Genomic DNA, 11,096 nt, shown 5'->3' with positions numbered 1-11,096 from the left:
GCTGCCACGGGCCGTCTCTGCTTGCTTGCTGCCTCCCGTCTGCGCTGCCACGGGCCGTCTCTACTCTGCTTTGCTGCCCGAACCTGGAGCCAGCCAGCTGTAGACTGAAACCTCTACAAACTGTGAGCTAAAATAAACCTTTCCTCCTTTAACTGGTGAGTGCTGGGCACTTTGTTCCGGCAAGAGAAGATAACTAAGACAGTGGGTAACAAGCTCAGTACAGCGAGACAGCGGGCGAGCCCTGGTATCCGGCACAGAATGCCAGCAGTACGCGGCCCCCGGACCCGGACACAGAGTGCAGTGAGGTCTAGGCACATTCGGTTTCCTAACTGTGCGGGGCTCTGGTGTCCTCCCGGACCCCTCCCCGGCAAGTGGGTCCAGAAGAATCTGAAGGGTCTTCAGAGATCCTGCTGGGGTCGGACTCTTGTGGCCCACCCTCGGTCTCCTCCTGCAGTGCCCAGGGAAGAGGCACCTTCCCAGTAGGCATCGTACCCAAGCTCTGTCCTCCTGCTCTCCGCAAAATGTACTTCTGAGCCTCAAGCCCACAGTTACCAGTGACTGGACGCCTCTGGATGGGAAGTCTCTGTGAATGCGGGGAGATCAAGGGGTGAAGCAGCTGCAGTGAGAAGTCAGCAGAGTGCGCGAGGCAGCAGGGTCTGTGTGCGCCTCTCTCTTCCCCACCCTGTCGGCCAGAGGAGGAAGTTGGGCAGTCCTCCCTCGGGGTCTGCAGGGGACAATCCCAAGACCCCCGGATCCAGGATGCCCACACCCTAGTGTGCGAAAGGGCGCTCCGTAGAGACGCTGTGTGTGTCCTCGGGGTCCCTCCCTCATCTCCAGCTGCCCACAGACCGCAGGCACCCTAAGTGCCTGGTGGATACCTGCGGGTGTGCTAGCCAGAGACTAACAAGAGAAAATCTGTGTGTGCTCTCTACAAACGTGATTTTCCCCAGCTGATTTGCTGTTGTTCGCCCAGCAGTCGATTTGCCACTGGGGTGCTGAACCCTCCCCACAGAGGGCCTGCGTGTGCCCTGACTGGCAGTATAGACCCAGAATCCAGTGTGCAGCCGCCCTCGGTGCCCGTACAGCGAGGCACCAGGTGGGCGCGTGAGGCGCGCTCGGGCCTGTGCTCTTGTATATGCGTGTGAGAGCACACACACCTCTGCATTGCTGATAAATGGGAATGTGACCCTGAGGTGGCCCGTGACCAGCACAGCCTGGCCCTCGGCTTTGTCACGGCCTGTACCTTGACGTCCCTCTATAGCTGAGACGGAGCTAGAGACTCAGAGCTTCCTGTACCCCCTGGCCACTTTCACATTTTCACTCACAAAAGCCAGAGCCAGCCCTGGAGATAACACGTCTTCTCTTGTCCAGGTGACTCTGGCCCACCGTGGCCTTCCCAAGCCTTACCAGAGGCCTGTGACTCGGAGCCCTCCACAGATGAAGGCCCCCCTTCTGCTCCAGGGGGCCAGGGCAGAGCTGAGAGCCTTCAGGGAGAAATCTCCTGGGAGTCTCATGCTTTAAATATTGAAGTTGGCTTTGCATTTGACTCTAAAATACACAAGTATGTGCTTTAACATATAAATTAACATGTTCGGGGGCCTGCCCCTTAGCTCAGTTCTTTAAGTGAATGCTTCCACAAAGCAGTCAAGCTCAGGTTGGTGTGGTTCGATCCCCACAACTCAAGCCAGCCAACCCTGCCCTGAAGGCATTTGGAGAAAAAATAAAAAATAAAAAATAACAATGTTCTTCTCTCCCCATGTCTCCTGTTAAAATCACCATGCCAGGACAACATGACCGGCTTGCCCCTCTGTGGCCTCTGTGGCTAATGTTACCCACTCACCTTAAGGAACAAGATGTTAGGCGCTTAACAACGTGGTGTTCTCTTCCAATCAAATCACAAAGGTTGCATCCTGAAACCCAACCTGTTAGCAGCATCAGCCGCCCATGCAGGCTCACCAGAGCCTCACCAAACCAGAGCCATGGCCTAGAAGGGCCACCAGCCCGTGATTCACATTTAAACCTCTACATCTGCCTGGGTGACTTCTTGTGTATTTCAGGGTCACTTTTTAATTTACATGTATTTAGGAAACAAAAAAATGACTAAAACTGCCATGACATGATTGCTGACCCTGAGTATCGATTATTCCTCAAGTCACAGGAGCTGAACGAGTTGGTAGGACACCAAGGTTCAAGTGCTCTTACTGACCTATTAGCCACTCTTTTCCTTGGCAGTTTTCAACAGTCCTGGAGGGAAGGAGGGCGGACATCACCGGGGGCTCCCTTTTCACTGCCTGTAGTGTAAGAAGGTGCCGTCCGCGCTCCATCCGATAGTGACGTGGGCTTCGGGCAGCACACTATAACTTCTGTTCTCAGTCCTGACAGTGCTGTTCAGCACAGTTTCAGGTCTCGGTGCTGGAGGGACTCTGATAGCAACTTCCCAGTGTCTTAGGGCTGTAAATACAGGCCAGAAGGTCACAGCGTCACCAGGGTGCTGACAGAGCCTCACCAACGAGACCAACACACGGGCTTGCAGCCCACCTCCGCTCCTGCACTTGGGCCTAGCACCCAGAGACAGCTGACTCTGGGAGATCACACCACGGCAGGTGCTCTCCAGCGGGCTCCTCCCCAGGAAGGATCGAAGGCGGAGCAAGGGCTGGGGATGCCACACTTGGGATGTCCTCCAGCAGGGAGACGGGACATGGACACTGCCCTTCAGAAGCCGCTTTCCACCCAGCGGCCCGAGGCCAGGAGCCAAGATGGTGCAGTCACTGCTGTGCACAGCTGCAGTCGGCAGAGAAGGACACTGAGTCACTTAATGCTGGGGGGAGGGGGCAGTAAGGGATATTCACACTCACTGTGTTTACCTGCATTTTGTATTAAAATTTGACATCTTTTTAATCCATTCCTCAGTGGATGGGCGTTTGCGTTGTTTTCAAGATTTAGCTATGACAAATTGACCTGCTGTAAACACAGGAGCACATACATAGATGTGGCATGGTGCTTTCAGTTCTTCTGAACAAATACCTGGGAGGAGACTAGCTGGAGCGAACGGGCCCTCTAATCCTAGCATTTCGAGGAATCTCCACAGTGGCTGCACCAGTCTGCACTCCACCAACATTTCTCCCCACAGCCTCTCAAGCGTTTGTTATTGGTTGACTTCTGGATAATATCCATTCTTTCTGGAGTGAGGTGAAATCTCAGTGTTTTAATTTGCATTTCTCAAATGACCAGTGATATTGACCATTTTTTTATATATATTCATCTCAGATACCCAGTATTTGATGTTACATGTTCTAGCAGAAATCCTTTGTCTGGAGAACAGTTGGCTAAAACCTTTTCATAGATTTTCTTTTCACTCTGTTGGTGATTTCTTTTGATGTGAAAAACTTTTCAATAAGATGAGATCCCAGTTGTTGATTCCTTGAAGTATTTCCCATGCAGTTTGGTTTTTACTTACAAACTCTCTGCCTACCCTATGTCTTCAAAATTTCTAACTACTCTCTCTTCCAGTAGATTTATTGTTTCTGTTTTAATGTTGAGATCTGTGATCTCTTTTGACTGTAGTTCAATGCATGGGATAACATGGGTATAGGTAGAGTCCTTGGCAAATGGAGAGCCAGTATTCCCAGTGCCATTGTATTTTTATACAATGGAGTAGTACTCAAATGTAAAGAAAGATGAATGCCAGGCTTTTCTATGTAAATGGAGAAACTAGAGACCACACTCATAAGTGAAATAAATCAGACTTGCTTGTGTAAACATTGTAATGTCTCCTTAGTGTAAGTCTGAAAGAGTAAATAAAATTCAAAAGGTACAGGAGATATTATGAAAGGCGAAGGACCAATTTTGGATGCTTATATCTGGTAATCTGAACAGCTGCTTTGAGGACAATAGTGTGCAATACAACAGCCATTGTTGAATTCCAGAAGTTAAAAGGAAAGGTCTACACTCCCATATTTACCATAGCACCGTCTGTAGTAGCCACCGTGCCCGACAGATGAGCAGATGAGGAGAAGGTGGCCAGTGTAGCTCTTCAGCCATCAGAAGAGCAGAGTCCTGCCATCAGCTGCAGCATGGCAGGAGCCGGAGGACGTGATGCTAGCAGGAGGCAGGCAGGCACAGAAAGACAACCACTGCACCTTTTCCCTCCTGAGTGTGAGCTGAAATAGCTGACCTCAGAGTAGGAGAGAGGCACATTCAGGCCTTAGGAATGGTAGAGGGGAGGAGGGAGGCTGGAGAGCAGGCATCACCGAGTCACAAGAGAGGAGGGCAGGTTGCCTGCTCTGCAACGCAGGGCTGTGTGGACAGCACACAGTGCCACCTAGGTCTTTGGAGGAATAGACAGGAAGCCTTGAAGGCTCCCATGAGAGAACTGGCAGGGACGGGGCTGTGACTCCTGGGTTCCATCTGTGCACCACAGATAGATGGGGTGAGGTGCTACTCTATGCTGCAAGCATGAACTGGAAAAAAGGTAAAATTTAAAACTAGGGGTTCTCCTGGAACACTTCCTGAGGTTGGGCCTTTCCTTATGTCACAGAGTGTCACAGTTTGTGTCTATGTGTCCTCCCACAGCCTCACTTAGTCACTGGAGCAGCTCGTAGAGCTGTGACTAATTCATGATCCACTGCTGGGATTATGGGAATAAGTGCTACACCCACCCTGGGGCAGGATATCTGCACACAATATAAGGAAGGGAGGGGGCTTGCTAGCTGCAGCAGCTGCTGCTCCTCCCTTTGCTCTTCGCTGTTCTCCACAGCCATGAACTGTTGCCATGGGCTGCTCTGCCTTGGAGCCAGCTGAGCATGGACTGAAACTTTCACTAACTGTGAGCTGAATAAACCTTTCCTTCCTTAATTCTGGGTATTTTATCCCAGCAACAAGAGAAAAGTAACTGAGACACAGAGGAAGAGGCTGTGAGCTGAGCTGAAGGTGACAGGGCAGCCTGTCTCAGGCAGGTGTCTCTGAGCCCAGGGCTCAACACCCTCAAACCCAGTACTGTCTCGTTACCCTCCTCATGAATGACAGTGTCATCCCATGCCATTTCCACATCAGGAATGTGGCGTAACACCTCAGCTTTCTGCTTCGCATCACTGTGAGCAGGAATCGTGACCCAGCAGGCTTGGGAAGTCGAACCATGAGTAGAAACCCGAGTGCTGACTTCTCTTCCCATGTTCATAATGTCCTACAGAGTTTATTGGGAATGCGTTTTACAGAACTTGTCATTGTTTAAAATCATTAAGTGAGAATGTGGTAAAGCAGAAAAATGTCAGGGACTTCCTGTGCCTAGATTTAATGCATGCTGATTCTTCCAGGCTTACCTCAGATCCCGAGAGGAAGCACTTCAGCCTTCCTGCGCACCTCCTGCTGCCCTCCCGCCCCCGGTGCTCTCCTTATGTCTCAGCTGTGTGTGCAAGGCTTCACCTCAGTGGCCCAGCTCTGTGTTTTGCAGCCTCTGTGCCACACCCCAGGGTTACATCTGAGAATTTTTAATCAAAAAAATTTTTAAAGATTTAGTTTTTTAAGGGCTGGCGAGATAGCTCAGCAGACTAAGCACTTGCTTAGGCAAGTACAAGGACTGGGGTTCAATCCCTGGCATCACATGCTATGCCAGCCCCACCCCCGGGCATGCTGAGCCAGTGACAGAGACCGGGTGTGGTGATGCACACCTGTGATCCCAGCACTGGCAAGGCTGACAACAGGAGGATCAGCATGAGTATGAGGTGCATAGTGAGACCCGGTACAATAAAGAAAAAAAAAGGAAGAAAAAAGGTTTTTTTTACTGGGAACAGGGTCTTGCTACACATCTCGGACTCAGTGATCCTCTTGTCTCAGCCTTCCCAGCACTGGGACGACAGACACGCACCACCACACCCGGTTTCAGTGGCCAGCACGGTACAGGGCCAGCTTGGCTTGTGGTATCAGGGATGAAACCTGGATCCTTGTGCTTGCCCAGCAGGCGCTTAGACTGCTGAGCTGTCTACCCAGCCCCATCTATCTTTTTTTTAAATGTAGCTCCTTCCACACAAATCTCTTCCAAGTAGGAGCAAGGTCTGCCAAGCAGGGCCTCTGCACCCTCCTGGAAGCGACCCGCCACCCTTCCACTCTGTTCTTGGGAGAGGCCTTGTTGTTTCAAAAGCATGGAGATTTCCAGAATGTGAATCAGGAGAACCGTTTCTGTTCGCGCCTCTATTACGAAGCAGTTAAACCTTGATTTCCCCAAGCTCGCTGAGTTCCCAGAGGACCCTCCTTCCCTAAGGCGAAGTTTCTGTAGAATTTCAGCAGCACGCAGCCTGGTGAGCCCATACCGCAGGCAGCCCAGGAGAAGATGCTTCTGCGAGGGTGAGTCCAGGCCAGGCTCCTCCTCGTGGCTGATGCCCTGCAGACAGGCCCCACGCGGGCAGGGTGTACTCGGCGCTTCTTGGCTTAGTTTGCCCATAGCATATCTGAATGAGGTGCGTCGTTTCAGGTCCTGCAGGTGGCAGGATGCCTCAGGCAAGCCACTACGCAGGCCTGGAAGCCACGTGGTAAAGCCCACGCTCAAAGCCGTTCCACTCTCTCATTTATAAAGTTTTAGAACCTGCCTTGAAAAGTGACATCACCTAGCTGAGTTCTCATGTTGGGCCCGACACTGGTGTGCCATCACCCGTCCAGTGTACGGTAAAGCCTTGCTGACTCAGGGGCCTCACCTGGGCCAGGAACCTTCAGGCCACCTGTCACCCAGGGCCAGGCTGTCTGTGCACAGCACCACTGGTCCACCCAGTGCTGCCACCCAGTGCTGCTTACAGTGTGGCGGCCACCCTTGTCGCCCTGTGGCTCACAGCATGGGGCTGTGGTGGCTGGTGACCCACTGGCACCATCTCCCTTGCACTGCCCACCCACAGTAGCCCTTGGTGGTACCCTGGGACTTGCCAGGCTGGGCTGCAGAGCCAGGTGGCCCCTGCTTGTCAGGGCCAGAGCTGTGAACTCCACAGGCATCCTGGCGGGCCTTCTGGGTCTCGGGCCAGGCCCACAGCTTTGCCTCTTCCTGACAGTCAGACCCAGGTGCTGCAGGGGTCAGGCTCCGCGTGGGAGCGCGGCACCACGGCCGTGTCGCTCTCTGGATGCTAACTGCAGCGACATCAACAGGCCGCCAGCCCTAGCAGAGGAGTGCTGTTTCAGGAGGCCAGCAGGCCCTGATCCCAGGCACAGCCAATGACAGACCTCTGGAACCTGTGCCGTGTCCCCCACCCCATTGGCTGCCTGAGTGGCTCCTACGTGAGGCTTGGCCTGTCCGTCACCCACCTGCCTGGCCTCTTGAGGAAAACCCCATACTGGAGAAATGGCCCAGCCCAGAGTCCGTGCGTGCCCATCTGCCCTCTGGGCACAGCCTGCCCAGACACACAGCCTGCAGCTCCAGCCAAGAGAGACAGGGTACCTGTGGGGGAGAGGGCGTGAGGGCACCCTGGCCGGGCTCTCCTGGGCAGCTGCCCTGGTACTTGGTGTGGTAGCTGTGAGAGGAGAACCATGCTACGGTGCCAAGCTGGGCACTTGTGGGGCACCTGGCACTTCTTCCTGACTTGGCAATGCCCTGAGATCACTGGGACAGCGATGCATTCGAAGGGGGCCTTGGAGGCTTTGCCAGGTGAGTCGTGATGCAGATTAAACTGAGACAAGGACTTCACACAGAAACATGACAGACAGGGTGGGCGCCGCTAGAGGGCAGCCGCTGCGACTGCTGCTAGTCCCCTCCACCACTGCCCTGACTAGCCCTGAACCTGTGAATAACACAAGCTCAGCCACGCGGGAGTCTGGCCACCCTGCAGCTTCCCACATAAGCCTGGAGCCACACAGACTCCACTGCCAGGCCAGGAAGCACAGTGAGACACAGACACCATCAAAACCCGACAGGAGCCCCTGTGCTCAGCCCCACGCCATATGGCTTCCCTATTTATTAATTCCAATCATTATTTTGAAATGTTGATCAAGAACCTCCCATGGTACCCCCTTGGGCTGCTAGGGACAGAAGATGTGCTCCTTCCCAAGGAAGGGGGCCGTGTGTTGAATTTGAAATAGCTGGCTGCCCGGGGACCTGTAGACTTGAGCCCTTGCTGTGTGAGGCCGCGTGCATCTGTCGGCCCTAGCAGAGCCATCCTGGCTGGGCAGATCGGCCTCCACCCGGAGCCAGCACGCAGGCCCTTCTGGCTTGGGACCAGCCTGCCCAGGGTGGAGACCCCTGCTCAGCTGACCCAGCTGATCATTTTCTGGACATTGGCCTAAAAATGGGCTGGAATGAGGAGCGAGGAGGGGTGGACTGTGCTTCCCACACAGCAGACTGGAGACTTTCTCCCATTTAGAATAATGAAGGTGGGAAGGGGTATTTGTACGAGGTTGGCAGGAGGTGAATCCCAGCTGGGTGGGGCGGATTCTTTTTCCTGCAGATGGACTGTTTGAGATTTGTGACAAGGGCTAATTCTAGGAAAATGATTCTCCAAGGAAAATGACTCCCATGGCCTGTCATGACACACGAGTGTCTCACACACCAACTTCTATCATTTCAACATTAAAATATCGAGACTGAAGGTTAGCCCAGACAGCGCACACAGACACATGGACAGAAACAAGGCACAAGTGTTTCGCACTCACAGGACCTGGTCTGCTGGTGCACACATCCACCAAGGTGTTGGAGAGAAAAGTACTCAGGAAAACTGGGGGTAAAACTCACAGGCTGCAGGCCTGAAGAGGGACACTGTTAGAGTGGCACACCCAGATTAACCTCGCTTTGCCCTTGAAGGAAAGGAAGAGCCTGCTGCAGAAAGCCTCACCGCACTGTGCGTCAGCACTCACATTTCATAATTCCGTCTGACAACTGCTGATAAATTGTGCCTTTTGCAAAGTGTGGTTTCCTTCAGAACAAGTGAGGAATTTTAGCCTCCACAGCTTGAGGATAAGGCGAGGAATGTGACCCCTTACCCGGCTGGGGCCTTGGAATCAAGCTCCCACCCAAATGCCTGCCCATTCCCTCCGAGTGCCCCCCAGGGCACAGTGGGGGTGATTTTGCCTGTGAAAGTAGAGCCTGGAAGCTGTGCCACATGGAAGAGATGCAGGAGAAGAGGAAGGAGGGAGGGTGGCGGGCGGGCAGGCAGGGAGAGCAACTGAAGGGCCCCAGTGTCATCCTACTTCCAGGCTGGAACCCTACAAATGAAAGCCACGGTGCATCCGGCATGTGGGTCCTTGCCCAGGCTCTTCCCAGGGGATCAGTGGCAGGACCTCAGCAGCCTACATCACCCCACTGTCCACCAGTCTGTCAGGGATGGGCAGGTTGGGCTTCAGCCCTGGGCAGGACCCGTCCTCTCCAACGGGGATTTGTTGCAGGTCTGCCGGTGCTGCAGATCCTGCCCCCTGGAGCGGCTTCTAGAGTCCTCGACTAGCAAAGGATCTGCTGCTGCCCTGAGATGAATCTGTCTGGAGAAAGGTTCCGCCAGCGAGGGAGGTCTGCGGATCTAGAAGCTCTCTCCAGGGGTCCCGAATGAAAGAAGCCTAAGTCTCCTCATGAGTGGAAGGGGACCCGCTCCTTTCTGTGTCACTGCGCCTGAAGCTCCCACATCATGCCTTGAGCTGGGGTGGCAGCCGCACCCTGTGCTGAGCTCAGAGGGCACACGAGCCCTCTGACTGCCTCCTGAAGGACAAACCTGTCACAGTCCTCGGGCGCAGCCGTCCTTTCCTTCCTGCTGTCCCCACCAAGCTCTCCTTAGCCCTCCCAGTCATGGCTGCCACCTCCTCCCCCACAGCAAGGCTGCCCTTTCTTCTGGGAATGAGGCACAGTCATGTAACGAAGTCAGTGTCTAGTCGACAGCAACCTTCCAGGATTACGTAGCAGATTCCTGATCAGCAGGTCCCCCCAGCTTCCTGGGCCACAAGACCCAGCCCTTCCCCTGTGGCAGGGTGCTGGCTGCGGGCAGGGATATGTGGCTCCTTCCCAACAGCTCAAAGCATGCTTTCTGTGTCTTCCCTCACTCCATCCCACACACAGTCCACCTTGTCTCTCAGATAAATGCTGGGAGCACAGACTTGCTCTCCTTCTGCAGGTGCACAAGAGTCAGTAACGACAGTTCCCAGCTACAGCAAGTAGGCATTCTGTGGCTCCATCTGCGGCTGCAGCCTGGGGTAGTGCAGGAATCTCTCCCAGTACCTGCAAATCCAGAAATTTCCTGAGTGATAGATGGTGCCTGCTGTGCTAGGCAGGGGACTCACCTAGATCCTGGACACCTTCCAGTTGGCATGATACCCAGGAAGCCCATTGGGTGAAGATCCCAGCTTGCACCTTGAGGCAAGAGAGGTGGCCTGGAGATGGGGTTCACCCACAGGACCACCAAGTGTCTCAGTCATGCTCAAATAATGAAACCCTGTGAAACTGACTCCAGAGCTGAGCTAGCCTTCTGGCTAGTGGTATCAGATGTGCCAGGAGGGACACGCACCCCGAGCCCAGCTGTCCCCTCTTGACCTCACCCATGTGCATCCTGTGCCGGATAATCTTGACCACACACCCGACTGCACTGACCTCACCACGGGCTCAGCCCTGCTGTGTGGAATGTGCCCTCAGGAGGAGGGGCAGTCGCTGGGGGCTGTATGTGGCCCCTGCTCCTTCCTGCTCCACTTCACACCAGTTGCTTTCCTTGGCCACACTTTCCACCATGACTCTCACTTGGAACTGACCTCTGAAACTTAAGCAGATAGATCTCTGCTTCTTCAAATTGGAATTTTGGCACTTACGCTTTACAACAAAGATGTGAGCCTGAGCACTGCACTTTCCTAACTTCTATGAGTCTCTCCCAGCACAGCTGAAGGGGCACAGACCCTCCCAGACCGGGGTGGCCTGTGCACCCTACAGGCGGTTGGCATCGGCAGCAAAGACAGTCTGGGGGTGGCGGCACTGTGGATCCCAGTGTCACAACTGCCTTCACTGTGGTGGAAACAGAAACAGTGTTATTAGGGTAATTTTCTAACTTCTGTTAGAAAGCTTGAATCCCTGGAAAGCACCTGGCACTGCAGCCTAATGCTCCTGCGGGGACAGGACAGGCAGGTGGTGTCCAGGTGCCCCAGTGTGGGCTCCGAGCACT

The sequence above is a fragment of the Octodon degus genome, unplaced genomic scaffold, assembly GCF_000260255.1.
Source record: "Octodon degus isolate 3935 unplaced genomic scaffold, OctDeg1.0 scaffold00052, whole genome shotgun sequence".
Taxonomy (NCBI): domain Eukaryota; kingdom Metazoa; phylum Chordata; class Mammalia; order Rodentia; family Octodontidae; genus Octodon; species Octodon degus.
Note: the sequence above shows the minus strand (reverse complement) of the source record.